The sequence below is a fragment of the Salmo salar genome, chromosome ssa20 (genome assembly GCF_905237065.1).
Source record: "Salmo salar chromosome ssa20, Ssal_v3.1, whole genome shotgun sequence".
Taxonomy (NCBI): Eukaryota; Metazoa; Chordata; class Actinopteri; order Salmoniformes; family Salmonidae; genus Salmo; species Salmo salar.
The window spans coordinates 15,643,002-15,664,118 of record NC_059461.1 but is presented as its reverse complement, the minus strand read 5'-3'; the positions used below and the strand labels follow the sequence as shown (position 1 = coordinate 15,664,118).

Sequence of the window (21,117 nt, the reverse complement as noted above, 5' to 3'; positions counted from 1 at the left end):
TACTGTAAATAACCTACATACTGTGTGTGTGTAGCCAACCAGGTAGAAAAATGGCAGAAAAATGGCAGAAAAAAGACAGACATCAGAGTATTTTACAGTACACCAAAACGCAAAGTAAGAACCCTAGTAGCCTAATATCTCAAAGACTAGTTGATAAAATGTTCATAAGAAAGAAATGAAATTCTAATGGAAATGTTTCACAATGATGTCATTAGGCAGAGCAGGCAACAGATGGCACACAGACAGCAGAGTTGGGGACAGATATGCAGGGACAGACTGGCAGAGACAGGGAGTCTCAGGTAAGTTTGTTGAGTCTTTGTTTGGCAACATTATGAAAGGTTCTCAATTTTTTTTGACTTGTAAAATAGGAACATAATTGGAAAATGCCATGGATACCCCCACTCTCAACTTAAACTGGTGACTGAACTAAGATTTGTTAAAGGCAATGGTATTGCTGTTGTGATTAGTCGTGTAGTTTTGGGTACCGGTAGTTAGGAGTACGGCAAACACCTTATTTCTTTGGTTCCTCAATATACATTTACCATATTAAACGTAGGCTATGTGTTACAGCTCTACTTTTGGTGTCCCCCTCAGGAATTGCTCTTGAGAAAATGTAATGTAATTGTCCCCTCCAAAGTTGATATCAGATTTTCGCCCCTGGAAGGGAGTAGCACACAGCGTTGTACGAGATCTTCAGTTTCTTGGCAATTTCTCACATGGAATAGCCTTCATTTCTCAGAACAAGAATAGACTGATGAGTTTCAGAAGAAAGGTATTTGTTTCGGGCCATTTTGAGCCTGTAATTGAACCCACAAATGCTGATGCTCCAGATACTCAACTGGTCGAAACGCCAGTTTTATTGCTTCTTTAATTAGAACAACAGTTTTCAGCTGTGCTAACATAATTGCAAAAGGGGTTTCTAATGATCAATTAGCCTTTTAAAATGATAAACTTGGATTAGCTAACACAACGTGCCATTGGAACACAGGAGTGATGGTTGCTGATAATGGGCCTCTGTTCACCTATGTAGATATTCCATTAAAAATCATCCGTTTCCAGCTACAATAGTCATTTTACAACGTCTACACTATTTCTGATCAATTTGATGTTATTTTAAAATGGACAAAAATGTGCTTTTCTTTCAAAAAGAAGGACATTTTTAAGTGACCCCAAACCTTTGAACGGTAGTGTATATATAAAAATAAACTAATTTTACCCAAGTATTCAGACCCTTTGCTATGAGACTCGAAATTGAGCTCAGGTGCATCCTGTTTCCATTGACCATCCTTGAGATGTTTCTACAACTTGATTGGATTCCACCTGTAGTAAATTCAATTTATTGGACATGATTTGGAAAGGCACACACCTGTCTATATAAGGTCCCACTCTTGACAGCGCATGTCAGAGAAAAAAACCAAGCCAAGAGGTTGAAGGAATCGCCCGTAGAGCTCCGAGACAGATCTGGGGAAGGGTACCAAAACATTTCTGCAGCAAGCAAGGTACCCAAGAACACAGTGGCCTACATCTTTCTTAAATGGAAGCAGTTTGGAACCTCCAAGACTCTTCCTAGACCTGGCAAGACTCTTCCTAGACCTGGCCACATAGCCAAACTGAGCAATCAGGGGAGAAGGGCCTTGGTCAGTGACGTGACCAAGAACCCGATGGTGGTTTGGACAGAGCTCCAAAGTTCCTCTGTGGAGATAGTTATCCTTCTGGAAGGTTCTCCCATCTCTGCAGCACTTCACCAATCAGGCCTTTATGGTAGAGTAGTCTGACGGAAGCCACTCCTCAGTACATGACACATGACTGTCAAGGCACATGACAGCCTGCTTAGAGTTTGCCGAAAGGCACCTAAAGGACTCTGACCATGAGAAACAAGATTCTCTGGTCTGATGAAACCAAGATTGAACGCTTTGTCATGAATGCCAAGTGTCACATCTGGAGGAAACCTGGCACCATTTCTAGGGTGAAGCATGGTGGTGTCAGCATCATGCTGTGGGAATGTTTGTCAGCAGCAGGGACTGGGAGAATAGACAGGATCAAGGAAAAGATGAATGGAGAAAAGTAGAGAGATCCTTGATGAAAACCTGTTCCAGAGCGCTCAGGACCTCAGACTGGGGCGAAGGTTCACCTTCCAACAGGAAAATGACCTTTAGCACACAGCAAAGACAATGCAGGAGTGGCTTCAGGACAAGTCTCTGAATGTAACTGAGTGCCCAGCCAGAACCCATACTTGAACCCAATCAAACATCTCTGGACAGACCTGAAAATAGCTGTGCAGCGATGCTCCCCATCCAACCTGACAGAGCTTGAGAGGATCTGCAGAGAAGAATGGGAGAAACTCCCCAAATACAGGTGTGCCAAACTTGTAGCATCATACCCAAGAAGACTAAAGGCTGTAATCGCTGCAAAAAGGTGCTTCAACAAAGTACTGAGTAAAGGGTCTGAATATTTATGTAAATATAATCGTTTATTTTTTAAATATACATTTGCAAAGATTTCTAAAAACCTGTTTTTGCTTGTCATTATGGGGTATTGTGTGTAGATTGATGAGGGGGAAAAAAACAATTTAATCCATTTTAGAATAAGGCGGTAACATAACAAAATGTGGAAAAAGTGAAGGGGTCTGAATACTTAACGAATGTGCAGGGTAATTTGATGTATGGCTACTTCGGGAATATAAGCTCATGGCCAGAAAAGGTGTAATAGTTATATGTATTATATTTCTAAATTAAATATTGTCTAGGCTACTCGAGAAATTTTATATTACAGTATTCAGACATAGCCTACAAACGTCAACGGAAAAGGTGAACCGGATCGCATAAAGCAAAATACTTTAAATACCGGTAGCTTATCTACTGTAGCTTATCTACCTTCCGTAGACACCTGAAACCCCACCTCTTTAAGGAATACCTGAGATAGGATATAGTAATCCTTCTAACCCCCCCCCCCCCAAAAAGAGATATAGATGTACTATTGTAAAGTGGTTGTTCCACTGGATATCTTAAGGTGAATGCACCAATTTGTAAGTCGCTCTGGATAAGAGCGTCTGCTAAATGACGTAAATGTAAATGTAAAGTGGGTCCAATTAAATAAGATGGCACGAATTGTTGCCAATCCTAACTTGTTGTAGGCCTATAGGCTATTTTGCAAGTATGAAACCATCACAGTCAGAAAAGGTGAGGAATTTATTCTGCAATGATCATGGAAATGAAATAAATAATCAAATAGATTTCAAATTATTTTAGAATACATTTTTGCTCTTCTCAGTAACGATTAATCTCGCCTGGGCGCCCATGTAATTGTGTCTTGCACCGGCTGAAAATGATTGCATTCGGAACCTGACTACCTCCCAGGCGTGAGCCAGGTGCCCCGTCCTGTCTGATGGCGAAGTCGGTGCAAAACAAAAGTGACGTAATTAAACATGTGTCGTAATAAGTAGGATTCTGTGTTTACATATGCAAAAGTGATTGCTTTTTATAAAAATGCTTTCTGCCTTCCCATTGAAAACTAGTTTGAAAATTCAAACAGTTTTATGTAAAACTATGTTTCTGGATGATGCACCATGCTGCCTTGTTGACAACATGACCGAGATTGTTTAGCAAGCGTCTATGACAAATCAGGACAGGTCGTTTTACTGAGCAGCCATTGTGAACACAGGCTGTAAAACAGTGATCACTAAGGTCATTACAGAAAACCCCAGACTGATACCTATCAGGATTATTAGGAAGGATAACATCAAGGAGTGTAGCCTTTTCTGGGTGTTTGGAGTCATACCTTGTGGGATTGGTAATAATCTGAGAAAGATTTAGGGCGTCCCATTGCTTTGGGACTTGGTTAGGTGGTTTAAGCACGTAGGACAAATTCAGACTTAGTCTAAGAGGCCAGGAGAGAGCTTAGGGCAGGTAGGGTACAGGGCGGTGCTGATGGTGGACGATAACACCCAGTAAATCAACTTGTTTGGGGACAGACTTGGTGGAGACAACCAAGCACAAAGATGCCTAAGTTCTCAACTGTCCATCTTCTGATGTTCAAAAGTCTTCTGGACACCACTGAGGGACTCCACAAATTCCTTCAAAGGGAAACAGTTGACTTAGCCCATGCTGTCGACTACAAGAAAGCCGTGTGTGATGCTTTGAAAAGCAAGTGCAGAGATGAGATGGCCAGACTTGTACGATAGAACAAAGTCCTTCTGTGAAACCAATGAAATCCTGCTGGAGGGTGAAGGAAACAAAAATGCATGGGTGGTTTTGTTATCGAGTCTGCATCTGGTGCAGGTTCTGAGGTCAACAACAGCACTAGTGAAGAACATTTTCTACACAAACTATATTTCCCTTGCCTGGACAGAATGCTTGCTGAGCTAGATCTTTGGTTTTCATCTGTTGGAGCAGACCTGGTCAGAGGAATCCAAGCCTGAAGTCTCACCGCACAAAACATATTGTCAGAAGAAGACCTGCAGGAAGTTGCAAACAGGTATCATATTCCTCTTTAGCCCGAGGAAGTAGTTGCTGCTAAACATTACCTCTCGAAAAAGAAAGGTGCCACTCAGGACATGTCCTGTGTGTAAACTGTTAGACCCTGATATATTCCGGCAATCATACAGGTCGCACTGACCATCCAAGTTAGCAGCTGCAGCTGTGAGATACCTTTTGTGTGCGTTAAAACGTCTACATACCTGGCTTAGGAGCACAATGACCCAAGATAGAATGCATCACCTGGCTGTCATGACAATTGACAAAGATATACTAACATGCTTAGGAAAGAGTGAAGTCATAGACAGGTTTGCACAGCTGACAAATAGGCGATATACAGTTGAAGTCGGAAGTTTACATACACCTTAGCCAAATACATTTAAACTCAGTTTTTCACAATTCCTGACATTTAATCCTAGTAAAAATCCCCTGTCTTCAGTCAGTTAGGATCATAAACTTTATTTTAAGAATGTGACATGTCAGAATAATAGTAGAGAATTATTTATTTCAGCTTTTCTTTCATCACATTCCCAGTGTGTCAGAAGTTTACATACACTCAAAGGGTATTCGGTAGCATTGCCTTTAAATTATTTAACTTGGGTCAAATGTTTCGGGTAGGCTTCCACAAGCTTCCTACAATAAATTGGGTGAATTTTGGCCCATTCCTCCTGACAGAGCTGGTGTAACTGAGTCAGGTTTGTAGGCCTCCTTGCTCGCACACGCCTTTCAGTTCTGCCCACAAATGTTCTATAGGATTGAGGTCAGGGCTTTGTGATGGCCACTCGAAATACCTTGACTTTGTTGTCCTAAAGCCATTTGGCCACAACTTTGGAAGTATGCTTGGGGTCATTGTCCATTTGGAAGACCCATTTGCGACCAAGCTTTAACTTTCTGACATAACGATGGTCATTATGGCCAAACAGTTCTATTTTTGTTTCATCAGACCAGAGGACATTTCTCCAAAAAGTGGGGCAAAAAAGTATTTAGTCAGCCACCAATTGTGCAAGTTCTCCCACTTAAAAAGATGAGAGAGACCTGTAAATGTCATCATAGGTACACGTCAACTATGACAGACAAAATGAGAAAAAAAATTACAGAAAATCACATTGTAGGATTATTCATGAATTTATTTGCAAATGATGGTGGGAAATAAGTATTTGGTCACCTACAAACAAGCACGATTTCTGGCTCTCACAGACCTGTAACTTCTTCTTTAGGAGGCTCCTCTGTCCTCCACTCGTTACCTGTATTAATGGCACCTGTTTGAACTTGTTATCAGTATAAAAGACACCTGTCCACAACCTCAAACAGTCACACTCCAAACTCCACTATGCCCAAGACCAAAGAGCTGTCAAAGGACACCAGAAACAAAATTGTAGACCTGCTCCAGGCTGGGAAGACTGAATCTGCAATAGGTAAGCAGCTTGGTTTGAAGAAATCAACTGTGGGAGCAATTATTAGGAAATGGAAGACATACAAGACCACTGATAATCTCCCTCGATCTGGGGCTCCACGCAAGATCTCACCCCGTGGGGTCAAAATGATCACAAGAACGGTGAGCAAAAATCCCAGAACCACACGGGGGGACCTAGTGAATGACCTGCAGAGAGCTGGGACCAAAGTAACAAAGCCTACCATCAGTAACACACTACGCCGCCAGGGACTCAAATCCTGCAGTGCCAGACGTGTCCCCCTACTTAAACCAGTACATGTCCAGGTCCGTCTGAAGTTTGCTAGAGAGCATTTGGATGATCCAGAAGAGGATTGGGAGAATGTCATATGGTCAGATGAAACCAAAATAGAACTTTTTGGTAAAAACTCAACTCGTCGTGTTTGGAGGACAAAGAATGCTGAGTTGCATCCAAAGAACACCATACCTACTGTGAAGCATGGGGGTGGAAACATCATGCTTTTGGGGCTGTTTTTCTGCAAAGGGACCAGGACGACTGATCCGTGTAAAGGAAAGAATGAATGGGGCCATGTATCGTGAGATTTTGAGTGAAAACGTCCTTCCATCAGCAAGGGCATTGAAGATGAAATGTTGCTGGGTCTTTCAGCATGACAATGATCCCAAACACACCGCCCGAGCAACGAAGGAGTGGCTTCTTTAGAAGCATTTCAAGGTCCTGGAGTGGCCTAGCCAGTCTCCAGATCTCAACCCCATAGAAAATCTTTGGAGGGAGTTGAAAGTCTGTGTTGCCCAGCGACAGCCCCAAAACATCACTGCTCTAGAGGAGATCTGCATGGAGGAATGGGCCAAAATACCAGCAACAGTGTGTGAAAACCTTGTGAAGACTTACAGAAAACGTTTGACCTGTGTCATTGCCAACAAAGGGTATATAACAAAGTATTGAGATAAACTTTTGTTATTGACCAAATACTTATTTTTCACCATAATTTGCAAATAAATTCATTAAAAACCCTACAATGTGATTTTTCTGGATTTTTTTCTCATTTTGTCTGTCATAGTTGAAGTGTACCTGTGATGAAAATTACAGGCCTCTCTCATCTTTTTAAGTGGGAGAACTTGCACAATTGGTGGCTGACTAAATACTTTTTTGCCCCACTGTATGTCCCCATGAGTAGTTGCAAACCGTAGTCTGGCTTTGTTATGGCGGTTTTGGAGCAGTGGCTTCTTCCTTGCTGTGCAGCCTTTCAGGTTATGTCAATATAGGACTCGTTTTACTGTGGATATAGATACTTTGTACCCGTTTCCTCCAGCATCTTCACATGGTCCTTTGCTGTTGTTCTGGGATTGATTTGCACCAAAGTACGTTCATCTCTAGGAGACAGAACGCATCTCCTTCCTGAGCGGTATGACGGCTACGCGGCCCCATGGTGTTTATACTTGCATACTATTGCTTGTACAGATGGACGTGGTACCTTCAGGCGTTTGGAAATTGCTCCCAAGGATGAACCAAACTTGTGGAGGTCTACAATTTTCTTTCTGAGGTCTTGGCTGATTTCTTTTAATTTTCCCATGATGCCAAGCAAGAGGCACTGAGTTTTAAGGTAGGCCTTGAAATACTTCCACAGGTACACCTCCAATTGACTCAAACGATGTCAATTAGCCTATCAGAAGCTTCTAAAGCCATTACATAATTTTTGGGAATTTTCCAAGCTGTTTAAAGGCACAGTCAACTTACTGTATGTAAACTTCTGACCCACTGGAATTGTGATACAGTGAATAAGTGAAATAATCTCTGTAAACAATGGCTGGAAAAATTACTTGTGTCATGCACAAAGTAGATGTCCTAACCGACTTGCCAAAACTATAGTTAAAGAAATTTGTGGAGTTGTTGAAAAACGAGTTATGACTCCAACCTAAGTGTATGTAAACTTCTGACTTCAACTGTAGCTTGATGCTACCCTCAACAGGAAAGTAGCTTTCTTTTACGCAACACACAGAGAATTTGGATGTTTTACCTACAGTATCATTTTGTTTCATTTCTAATCTGAATGGATGGCCTGACAACCTATTACTGTGTAATATAATTAACAAAGATTGTGAATATGTAGTTGGAGAGAGTATTGTATGCTGGTATACACGTGTGTACAATTGTGAAGTCTTGTCACTACAGTAAAACTCTTAACTTTTCTCAGGTTCCTAATTAAATAGGTAGAAATATTGTCCTGTAGCTAATTGACCTTGGAATCTGTGATTTATTACCACAAATAATACAATTTGGATTTTCAAGTGTGTTTGGTACCTAAGTCTATTATATTATCTGCAAAAGTTGTCCCCCACTCTACAATTATAATACAAGCCTACTGCTAATGTGAGTTTACGCAGTTCCAACAATCCAAAAGGATGGCAGTTTACCCAGTCCTGCTAGATTGATTGCACGTAATCAGAACATTATTTCCTGTAAAGCATGTGATCTAGGCTGCCACCCTTTGGATTATGTTGGAACTGCAGTGTGCACAGCATGACAAGCTCACATGAGTTAGCAGTAATGTGACTAACATCAACATTAGGCTTTTAATTATTTTATTTTTTATTGCCAATCAAATACTGTACATTGTTTATGAAAACATTGCAACAAAATAATGATAAAAATACTTTTCTAAAATGTTTCTTCGTGGAAAATGACCATCTAGTTATGCACTTGTAATTTGTATTGCTAGTAGATTTGTATTAACAGTAGCTACTCAATTACCTAACACCATATTCCATTGGGTTACTGACCCCAATTAATTTAAATAATATTAAGAAGTGTTTATTATTTGGTGTCAGGAGAGCACAGCGCATGAAAGAAAGCACCATGTCTTCAGGGCTGAGCCCCGGATGTTCTGAAAGTCGTGACATAGTCGCATACCCCTAGAGCGTCGAGCCAGCGGGGTGGTGGCACTGGAATCCTCATCTCTCCCAAGTGGACATTCTCTCTTTCTCCCCTGACCCATCTGTCTATCTCCTCATTTGAATTCCATGCTGTCACAGTTACCAGCCCTTTCAAGCTTAACATCCTTATCATTTATCGCCCTCCAGGTTCCCTTGGAGAGTTCATCAATGAGCTTGACGCCTTGATAAGTTCCTTTCCTGAGGATGGCTCACCTCTCACAGTTCTGGGTGACTTTAACCTCCCCACGTCTACCTTTGACTCATTCCTCTCTGCCTCCTTCTTTCCACTCCTCTCCTCTTTTGACCTCACCCTCTCACCTTCCCCCTCTACTCACAAGGCAGGCAATACGCTTGACCTCATCTTTACTAGATGCTGTTCTTCCACTAATCTCATTGCAACTCCCCTCCAAATCTCCGACCACTACCTTGTATCCTTTTCCCTCTTGCTCTCATCCAACACTTCTCACTCTGCCCCTACTCGGATGGTATTGCGCCGTCCCAACCGTCGCTCTCTCTCTCCCCTCTTCCATCCTATCATCTCTTCCCTCTGCTCAAACCTTCTCCAACCTATCTCCTGATTCTGCCTCCTCAATCCTCCTCTCCTCCCTTTCTGCATCCTTTGATTTTCTCTGTCCCCTATCCTCCAGGCCGGCTCGGTCCTCCCCTCCTGCTCCGTGGCTCGACGACTCACTACGAGCTCACAGAACAGGGCTCCGGGCAGCCGAGCGGAAATGGAGGAAAACTCGCCTCCCTGCGGACCTGGCATCCTTTCACTCCCTCCCCTCTACATTCTCCTCTTCTGTCTCTGCTGCTAAAGCCACTTTCTACCACTCTAAATTCCAAGCATCTGCCTCTAACCCTAGGAAGCTCTTTGCTACCTTCTCCTCCCTCCTGAATCCTCCTCCCCCCCTCCTCCCTCTCTGCGAATGACTTCGTCAACCATTTTGAAAAGAAGGTTGACGATATCCGATCCTCGTTTGCTAAGTCAAACGACACCGCTGGTCCTGCTCACACTGCCCTACCCTGTGCTTTGACCTCTTTCTCCCCTCTCTCTCCAGATGAAATCTCGCGTCTTGTGACGGCCGGCCGCCCAACAACCTGCCCACTTGACCCTATCCCCTCCTCTCTTCTCCAGACCATTTCCGGAGACCTTCTCCCCTACCTCACCTCGCTCATCAACTCATCCTTGACCGCTGGCTACGTCCCTTCCGTCTTCAAGAGAGCGAGAGTTGCACCCCTTCTGAAAAAAACCTACACTCGATCCCTCCGATGTCAACAACTACAGACCAGTATCCCTTCTTTCTTTTCTCTCCAAAACTCTTGAACGTGCCGTCCTTGGCCAGCTCTCCTGCTATCTCTCTCAGAATGACCTTCTTGATCCTAATCAGTCAGGTTTCAAGACTGGGCATTCAACTGAGACTGCTCTTCTCTGTGTCACGGAGGCTCTCCGCACTGCTAAAGCTAACTCTCTCTCCTCTGCTCTCATCCTTCTAGACCTATCTGCTGCCTTTGATACTGTGAACCATCAGATCCTCCTCTCCACCCTCTCCGAGTTGGGCATCTCCCGGCGCAGCCCACGCTTGGATTGCGTCCTACCTGACAGGTCGCTCCTACCAGGTGGCGTGGCGAGAATCTGTCTCCGCACCATGCGCTCTCACCACTGGTGTCCCCCAGGGCTCTGTTCTAGGCCCTCTCCTATTCTCGCTATACACCAAGTCACTTGGCTCTGTCATATCCTCACATGGTCTCTCCTATCATTGCTATGCAGACGACACACAATTAATCTTCTCCTTTCCCCCTTCTGATAACCAGGCGGCGAATCGCATCTCTGCATGTCTGTCAGACATATCAGTGTGGATGACGGATCACCACCTCAAGCTGAACCTCGGCAAGACGGAGCTGCTCTTCCTCCCGGGGAAGGACTGCCCGTTCCATGATCTCGACCATCACGGTTGACAACTCCCTTGTGTCCTCCTCCCAGAGTGCTAAGAACCTTGGCGTGATCCTGGACAACACCCTGTCGTTCTCAAGGCGGTGACCCGATCCTGTAGGTTCATGCTCTACAACATTCGCAGAGTACGACCCTGCCTCACACAGGAAGCGGCGCAGGTCCTAATCCAGGCACTTGTCATCTCCCGTCTGGATTACTGCAACTCGCTGTTGGCTGGGCTCCCTGCCTGTGCCATTAAACCCCTACAACTCATCCAGAACGCCGCAGCCCGTCTGGTGTTTAACCTTCCCAAGTTCTCTCACGTCACCCCGCTCCTCCGCTCTCTCCACTGGCTTCCAGTTGAAGCTCGCATCCGCTACAAGACCATGGTGATTGCCTACGGAGCTGTGAAGGGAACGGCACCTCCATACCTTCAGGCTCTGATCAGGCCCTACACCCAAACAAGGGCACTGCGTTCATCCACCTCTGGCCTGCTGGCCCCCCTACCTCTTAGGAAGCACAGTTCCCGCTCAGCCCAGTCAAAACTGTTCGCTGCTCTGGCACCCCAATGGTGGAACAAGCTCCCTCACGACGCCAGGACAGCGGAGTCAATCACCACCTTCCGGAGACACCTGAAACCCCACCACTTTAAGGAATACCTAGGATAGGATAAAGTAATCCTTCTAACCCCCCCCCTTAAAAGATTTAGATGCACTATTGTAAAGTGGTTGTTCCACAGGATATCATAAGGTGAATGCACCAATTTGTAAGTCGCTCTGGATAAGAGCGTCTGCTAAATGACTTAAATGTAAATGTAATGTAAATGTGACGTTCCTGCTTGTATAGCTACACTTTTAGTTTTTCTGCTCTGAGCAAATAAGAGTATCTGCTTTTTATGCCACGTCGGCAGCCATGAAGTGCTTTGAAAGGTTGGCCATGGCTCACATCAACACCATCATTCTGGAAAACCTAGACCCACTCCAATTAATAATGACAAAGCAAAAACAGGTTAGAAATGTTTACTAAAAATAAAGAAATATCACATTTACATAAGTCTTCAGACCCTTTGATCAGTACTTTGTTGAAGCACCTTTAGCAGCGATAAAAGCCTCGAGTCTTCTTGGGTATGACGCTACAAGCTTGGCACACCTGTATTTGGGGAGTTTCTCCCATTTCTCCCACATAGCTATTTTCAGGTCTCTCCAGAGATGTTAGATCGGGTTCAAGTCCAAGCTCTGGCTGGGCCACTCAAGGACATTCAGAGACATGTCCCAAAGCCACTGCTGCATTGTCTTGGCTGTGTGCTTAGGGTCTTTGTCCTGTTGGAAGGTGAACCTTCGCCCCAGTCTGAGGTCCTGAGCGCTCTGGAGCAGGTTTTCATCAAGGATCTCTCTGTACTTTGCTCCTTTCATCATTTCATCAATACTGACTAGTCTCCCATTCCTGCCACTGAAAAACATCCCCACAGCATGATGCTGCCACCACCATGCTTCCGCGTAGGGATGGTGCCAGGTTTCCTCCAGATGTGACGCTTGGCATTCAGGCCAAAGAGTTCAATCTTGGTTTCATCAGACCAGAGAATCTTGTTTCTCATGGTCAAAGTCCTTTAGGTGCCTTTTGGAAAACTCCAAGCGGGCGGTCATGTGTCTTTTCTTGAGGAGTGGCTTCCGTCTGGCCACCCTACTATAAAGGCCTGAATGGTGGAGTGCTGCAGAGATGGTTATCCTTCTGGGAGGTTCTCCCCTCTCCACAGAGGAACTCTGGAGCTCTCTCAGAGTGATCATCGGGTTCTTGGTCACCTCCCTGGCCCTTCTACCCCGATTGCTCAGTTTGGCCAGACAGCCAGCTCTAGGAAGAGTCTTGGTGGCTCTAAACTTCTTCCATTTAAGAATGATGGAGGCCACAGTGTTCTTGGGGAGCTCAATGCTGCAGACATTTTTTTGGTACCGTCTGGGAGCTCTACTGACAATTCCTTCAACCTCATGGATTGGTTTTTTCTCTGACATGCACTGTCAAATGTGGGACCTTAAATAGACAGTTGTGCACCTTTCCAAATCATGTCCAATTAATTTAATTAACCACAGGTGAACTCCAATCAAGCTGTAGAAACATCTCAAGGATGATCAATGGAAACAAAATTCACCGGAGCTCAATTTCAAGTCTCATAGCAAAGGGTCTGAATACTTATGTTATTTACAAGTTTTAAAAAATCTTTAATACATTTGCTAATATTTCATTATGGGGTATTATGTGAGGATTTGCATATGGTTCTGCTGTTTTGGGGGATTGGTATAGTTTACCGCACTCACTGCTTGTAGATCATTTTATATATTGACACTTTCTTGGGCAGTGAGCTAACCTGAAGGAGCAGAGCCTATATTAACACAAATAAATAAATAAATAAATATAAATAATAATTAAAAAAATAAAATATATATTTGCCAAGACTTACATTATTCGTTCTTTAATAAATGGCAAAACATATATTTCTATGTGGCGTTTCCTTTCTGAAATAAAGTGAAGCCTGTTCGGAAAGGGAACCGAGTGCCCACCTCAGCTGACGCATCAGCCAATTAAGATTAAGACGCTAGTAGCAATCCCGCCTGCCTTATTTGGCAGTGTATTTAAGATGACCGGTTCTGGTCACACATCCTGCTTCTAGAATGCGTTTGCTTCTTTTACTCCCACCATCACCCCAGCCTCCACCTGTTAGGTTGTTTTCCTGTTGGGGGACTGTTCTAGATTACCGCGCTCACTGTTTGTATGTAATTTTATATATTGGCGCTTTGATTGGGCAGTGAGGTACCCTGAAGGAGCAGAGCCTATATCGCCAAGACTTGCATTGTTCATCCTTTAATAAATGTTTACATATTTTTACAGGCTGTTTCCTTTCTGAAGAATGGTTAATGGCAGAAAGAAGAAGTCTGTTCTGTATGTTTTATGTGAAGTCTCTCCCTACTCGAGTGCAGCTGGGACATGTGTACTATCTTGTCAGAGCTTTTGTAAGCGGTCTTTACAATGTTCTTGCTGTAAAATGTTTGGACATGTAAGAAGTGACTACAGACGGGAAAAGCTGAGATGTGGGGAAAAAAATCACTATGAAAGAGATTTCACATGTTTAGTGTTAGAGAATAGCCAGGGAGCAAAATGTTGTAAATGTAGTGGTGAACAAAATCAGGGCCGTTGAGAGAGTCTCCTAGGCGGAGGCTGTCAAAAGGGTATAAAGATCGAGTATCTCTAAAGGTCTGATGGAAGTGAAGACCGGTAGGCCTACACTGCAGCCTGAGTATCACCGGCAGGACCCAGAAATTGTTCATGTGAAGAAAGTACTGCGTCATTTAAAGAAATGGTGATAAATCGAACTGCACAAGTACAAAAGAAGTCAAGAAAGCTCAATGATCAACATTGTTTCTGCAGCTGAACTCTCTGGGATTAAAATGATTTACATCTGAGGAGCTACATGGAGTCCTGTCTCGTGTGGTCACACCCTCTCAGACCCCAGAGCCTGAGCAGGGTATTTAAGTTTCCTAATGACTTAAGGAGTGGGAATGTATATTTTTTGGTTAATACTTTGTGTGGATTAAAGGGGAACTGCACCCGCTGATTTGGCCACGTTTTTTGGCTTGCTCCTCAAGAAATGCTGACGGCCATCACAGAAGCCAAATGTGAGTTGGCTTGGGGGTGGGGTTTGATGTTTAAATAATGAATGTGTTTAATGCTTCACAGTCAGTCATTAAAACCTGTCTACAGTCATGGCCAAAAGTTGAGAATTACACAAATATTAATTTTCACAAAGACTGCTGCCTCAGTTTGTATGATGGCAATTTGCATATACTCCAGAATGTTATGAAGAGTGATCAGATGAATTGCAATTAATTAAAGTCCCTCTTTGCCATGTAAATGAACTGAATCCCCCAAAAAACATTTCCACTGCATTTCAGCCCTGCCACAAAAGGACCGACCAGCTGACATCATGTCAGTGATTCTCTCGTTAACACAGATGTGAGTGTTGACGAGGACAAGGCTGGAGAGCACTCTGTCATGCTGATTGAGTTCGAATAACAGACTGGAAGCATCAAAAGGAGGGTGGTGCTTGGAATCATTGTTCTTCCTCGCCCAAGAAAGTCCAGCAAGCACCAGGACCGTCTCCTAAAGTTGATTCAGCTGCGGGATAGGGGCACCACCAGTACAGAGCTTTCTCAGGAATGGCAGCAGGCAGGTGTGAGTGCATCTGCACGCACAGTGAGGCAAAGACTTTTGGAGGATGGCCTGGTGTCAAGAAGGGCAGCAAAGAAGCCACTTCTCTCCAGGAAAAACATCAGGGACAGACTGATATTCTGCAAAAGGTACAGGGATTGGACTGCTGAGGACTGGGGTAAAGTAATTTTCTCTGATGAATCCCCTTTCCGATTGTTTGGGGCATCCGGAAAAAAGCTTGTCCGGGGAAGACAAGGTGAGCGCTACCATCAGTCCTGTGTCATGCCAACAGTAAAGCATCCTGAGACCATTCAGGTGGGGGGTTGCTTCTCAGCCAAGGGAGTGGGCTCACTCACAATTTTGCCTAAGAACACAGCCATGAATAAAGAATGGTACCAACACATCCTCCGAGAGCAACTTCTCCCAACCATCCGGGAACAGTTTGGTGACGAACAATGCCTTTTCCAGCATGATGGAGCACCTTGCCATAAGGCAACAGTGATAACTAAGTGGCTCTGGGAACAAAACATCGATATTTTGGGTCCATGGACAGGAAACTCCCCAGACCTTAATCCCATTGAGAACTTGTGGTCAATCCTCAAGAGGCGGGTAGACAAACAAAAACCCACAAATTCTGAAACTCCAAGCATTGATTATGCAAGAACGGGCTGCCATCAGTCAGGATGTGGCCCAGAAGTTAATTGACAGCATGCCAGGGCGGATTGCAGAGGTCTTGAAAAAGAAGGGTCAACACTGCAAATATTGACTCTTTGCATCAACTTCATGTAATTGTCAATAAAAGCCTTTGACACTTATGAAATGCTTGTAATTATACTTCAGTATTCCGTAGTAACATCTGACAAAAATATCTAAAGACACTGAAGCAGCAAACTTTGTGAACATTAATATTTGTGTCATTCAAAACTTTTGGCCACGACTGTATTTTCAGGTAGAACATAGGAAATTAATTTATGTCTCTCTGATACAAAGATGTCCCTTCATATTGCCATCACCAAGACACATCCATCTGTCAGCACCTTGCCTGCAAAAAGCTGTTTTCCCCCACTCAATAGATGGGTTAGCTGACATCACAACAACGATGCACTCGCTTCAATGGGGCAGAAGTCTGAGTGGTTGTGATTATGGATGGCAAGATAGCTACCAACAATAACAAGAAACTCCCATGTGGGGAATCGTAAATGACTCGTTATCAAGAACAAGATAAAACTCGCTGAAACATGTCTTGTTTTGAGGTGTTTTGACAGATTTCATGTCAACGCAAATATGGCAAATTCACTAGCTAACCAGCAACTAACAATGTATTATGTTTTCAATAAACATCGTAGACTAAATATTGTTTACATGTTGTCAACAATCTAAACCAACGCCGTCTGGTTTGCCCCACAGTTGCGCACGCCTCGGTTTTGTTGCTAAACACCCATCCCGTCTATCACAACAAAAAACTCCTGTAGGTTGAGTTCAATAACTACAGGCAGAGATCTATGGTGAGATGCCGGATAAAGCTTTGAATAGGTCAGTAGCCTACAGAGTAATATGAGAAGAATGCAATTGCTGAATTTATGTAGATATTCTAAATTAAGTGTTTTGATACCTTTCAAAATGTAGTAATAGGTCCATGTAGAATAAACAACCCTTCGCATAATACCATAGAAGCAGTGTTCTGCTAATATAACAAATGTGCACCAGTCATCTTTCATTGTCATTCCCAGCCGATACAGATACTGTGCCTATCGGCATTTTGTCTGGTGGTGATGGGGCCATCTTGGCAAAGATATCAGAGTGGTCAAACCTTCCTGTGTGGTGTCCTGTATACAACAGGAGCTCCCTGATCCTGGTGAAGAACACAAAGGGTTTCTTCCTACCATTCAATTCAATAATCAAAAAAGACAATACAAGTAAACGCTGTCTTGTAAAATTATAATACCGAGTGCCAGTTCTCTCTCTCTCCATTCAGAGAGATCAGTATCAAGCTCATCTGTCGGTCTGGACTTCATCACATCACCTTACAAGTCTCCATGTACTGGTTCCATACATGTTTCTGTGAACACATACACACAGTTACTTTTTTTATTACCAATGGCAGTTAGGATAGGTAATATCTGACACACAAACATGTACTATGTTGAAGTCTGAACAAGTCAGATAAAACCTACCTAATTCTGACCTCCCCATCGACGACCATTGGTGAGCAGGCAAGAGGTGAGGCTGGAGTTGAGGTCTTTTCCAGAGCCGCATTGATGGGCATAGCAGCGCAGATCAGCTCCTGGCCCCTCAAATATACTGGTCAGTCACACACACACACTGAAATGAAATCGAATGGTGAACACAGCGATCAGGCTAGGTTATGCCCTGGACATTATATGCATGTAAGTAAATAAGCAACAAATAATGTCAGTTTACATAAAGTATCTATCAAATGCAACAAAGTAATGAAGTGGGTTACCTTCTGTATTTGTACCAATGAAGAGCCTGTGAAAGCGGTTGTCGCTGAGAGGTGAAGGTTGCTGGTGTGGACACTTGACTGTTCCCTTCATTGGAGTGCTCACAGCGAGGGCATGTCTGCATGATGCTGATGAGGGCTTCCTTGCTGGTTCTCTATACTGCATGTACAGTCGCAAACTGGACATCTCTCGAACAACTGCAGCAGGCAATCTTATGAGGTGGTGTGATATAATAGACAGCCAAGTGGCAAATTGAATTTTGTTCTTTAGAATGGACAAAGCTTTTTTTCTAATGCACTTCACAACCAAAATGACTACTAGTTGTATCTGCTTGGCTGGGGAATTAGCCTACTGTTTATCAAGATGGGTATATTTGAATACAACTTTTCACATAATTTGTCGTTGTTGATGAAGCCGTCAGTAGCATCAGGGCAGTAACTCAGGTCACTATGAGGCCTCCTGTCCTTTTCATAGGAGTCGAGATAGACTGACAACCGAGGAAAGATCACAAGAGTACTTAAAAAATATATACTTTAACTAGGCAAGTCAGTTAAGAACAAATTCTTATTTACAATGACGGCCTACCCCGGTCAAACCCAGACGACGCTGGGCCAATTGTCGCCGCCCTATGGGACTCCCAATCATAGCCGGATGTGATTCAGCCTACTTGTGTCGCATGACACACTTTTATTCCAAGATCTTGCTGACAAGCTGTGAAAATAGCAAGTGAACAGTGAATGAAATGATTGAGGTCGCTAAACCATTGCAATCACATTGCTGGACATGTTACGATACCCACCATTGTTCCTTCTGGTAGGTCCCAGCATCTGTTAATGACCAGGGGATCAGTCTGGCACCCAACTGTGCACTTTGTCTAACAGAAAAACAGGGTCAACAATTGTCATCATCCCTCAATTATAAACATAGCTTGAGAAACAACTTAAATCTTGTTTGGAAGATAATGTTGTACTTTACAGATGTAGACTGACTGGCTCCAGATTAGATTAGATTCAGGCCAGTGACACCATTAGACTATGCAACCAACTGTGACACGTTTTGCTATGGCCCTGGGATGGGTTGCACCTCGCTTGTGACTGTTTCCTCTAAATTACACATTAGAGTGCATTGGAAATACGATGACATTGCTAAAGTAGGCATATAATTTGTAGGAATCAACTTTGCCATATTATGTAGTCGTCAATTTTACCTTAAAGACAAAAATAACTAGCAATGCTAATGTTAGCTAGCTAAAATACAGTGGTCCCCTCAATCTTAGCTAGCTGGCTAAAGTCAATCGGGCGACATCACAATCATTACTTATTTGAAACGTCATCGTTTTCCCAAGCCAAATCAAAGTTGCATCGAGGTAAGCTAACTAACTAGTTGGTAGCCTGCTGCTAGCTAACTTCAGTTACATAACCAGCAGTCTATGGTCTAGCTACCGGTATACTCACCAGCACTTGGGACAAACGAACTCCAACCACCTATTCCGCCAGATGATGGGGTCCTTCGGCAGGGCATGCAAACAATAGTTGTTGGCTGTGCATCCTGCTGGAAGCATGCATTACATGGTCAATCCGTATAGGGCTTTTACATCTCAAACCAAAGGCCGTGATCCTTTGAACGTTGGTTGGGGGCGATGAAACAACAACAGTGCCCCATTGAATGAAGGGAAGCGAAGTGGGCGGAGGGGCGATTTGCACGTGGAGCTTCGCAAAAGGGGGAATGATTTGTTGACATAATTGTAATCCAAACCCGACCTTAATTTACTCATTGTGGTCCACTGAGGCTCCAAACTCCGTTTTATACGAACTGACTATGACCAAAATTATCCTATTTACACTTTGGTTTTTAGGGGCAGACGCTCTTTAATGGTAATTTCCCCTTCCTTGTATGGAATTTACTTACAATTTGTACATTTTTTCACCCCTATCCAGTTAGTGGTGACAATATACATTTAGCGTGTAGTTCTTCATACAGCTGAAAGAAGAATCACATAATAGAGACCAAAAGTAATGGCTTCTTTTTGTAGGCACTAATGGAGACTAACTCCACTATGGCTCGTTGGCCAAAGCCTATGGGGAAATTAATGGGGGTTTTGTAGGTTTTTTGGATAAATCCCGAAAATAAGGTCTGCATTTAACACAGGTTTAGAATATATTATACATTTTGTTCTATGAGATAACCTTCATGAGCTAACGTCTCTGTGTGCATTTTGAAGCGAATATGTCATCAAAATAAGCACATAATTCAAAACGTATACTATATCCCCCCAAACCTGTATTATGCTGCGTTCAATTTGTCAGAAACTCCGTGTTAAAACGATCATAAGTTATTTGCATAGATAGAGCGTCCTATTGGTTGATTATGATAACGCCCGAGTGGGAAACTCGGGATCCGACTCTTCAACCTAGGTTATTAAGTCAGAAGTTTCCGAGTTTCCGACATGAACTGAACGCGGCATTTTCAACGTTTATCCCCCCAAAAAACATTAATTTTGACCATAGGAATGGCTGAACGAAGCAGAGGATTCGTGTCCGGTTTTTAGGACTACATTGTGTCACACCATGTGGACATTGATTTTGACGATAACATGTAATCAATCAGAACTATTTGGAAATATCATGAATGGACTATGCCTACTGTTAGGGACTAGGATTACTGTTTCTTGAAGTAGATGTCATAAATACAAGAGTAGGTGAAGGGAATTGTATTAATGTTTTCATTAAGTTCCATAACCTTACATGGGACAGTCAAACCATTGCAATTACCGCGTTGGTTCAAAATAGTAAGAAAACAAATAAGACACTGCATGACGTGTAATAAACACGCAAAGCTTTTAGTAATATGTCACAATTAAAAGTTTTAGTAATATGTCACAATTTTAACCAATTTAAAATTGTTTGCCATTATGGACAATAAAAGGAGGCGTCACGTCAACTACCTCAATGGCCAAAAGAAAAGCCCAAAAGAATGCAGCTACATTTCAGATGTAATGGTCAGATTGAATAGTCATGATTCTGAAATAACAAGGTTTCGTCTCACACAATTTCAGATCAGATTCAAATAATAGCATGTACACTAACACTTACCCTCCAATTCCAACGACAAGGGTCCTCATGGCTGAAGCTAGTTGAGAGGTTGTGAAATGGTCCAGTTGAATTGCTGACAAATGCGGGTAACATAAACCTCCTCTTGCAGAATTTAGAGAAATTATAAAAACAAGTCTAATGTTAGAGAACTTTTATGAAAGTAGGTCCATTGCCTGATAATGGTTCCGCTATTCCACAGCAGGACGATGGATTCGCGATCCTGCATTAATACGTCACCATTTAAAGGACTCCATGATGCACGACCCCTGGCTGCCCTGTCCTGGGACAAAATCTGTAGTGGGTGCAGAGAAATATTACATGAATTAACATTTCAAAATAAAACATTAGCTAGCTATATGCGACATATTCCTTAGGATCATTAAATACGCTAAATATACTCAATTAACCATTTTTTAAAGTGTGCTGTTTTAGTTACAAAGTTCTGTTGTCATCAGTCCATTTCTACTTGTTGAGAAAGACACTAGCTAAGACATTAGAAGCCATTTTTCAGGGCTGATAATATTTTTGCATTTAGCTGTGAAAAGCTAAAGTTTATTGGTATCTAAGCTGTAATACAACTCTATCCAATTATATTACCTAGCTACTAGAACATATTTTACCT

At 43.0% G+C, this 21,117-nt stretch overlaps 1 long non-coding RNA gene across 1 annotated transcript in view; it reads right to left on the bottom strand.

Annotated features, from left to right (window-relative positions):
• LOC106580074 (nicotinamide riboside kinase 1) overlaps positions 1 to 21,117 on the bottom strand; it is a 40,425-nt gene that overhangs the window by 13,183 nt on the left and 6,125 nt on the right. The window contains exon 2 of the long non-coding RNA XR_006760863.1: positions 20,496 to 20,787. This is a non-coding gene — a long non-coding RNA (nicotinamide riboside kinase 1). The remainder of the gene's footprint in view (positions 1 to 20,495; positions 20,788 to 21,117) is intronic.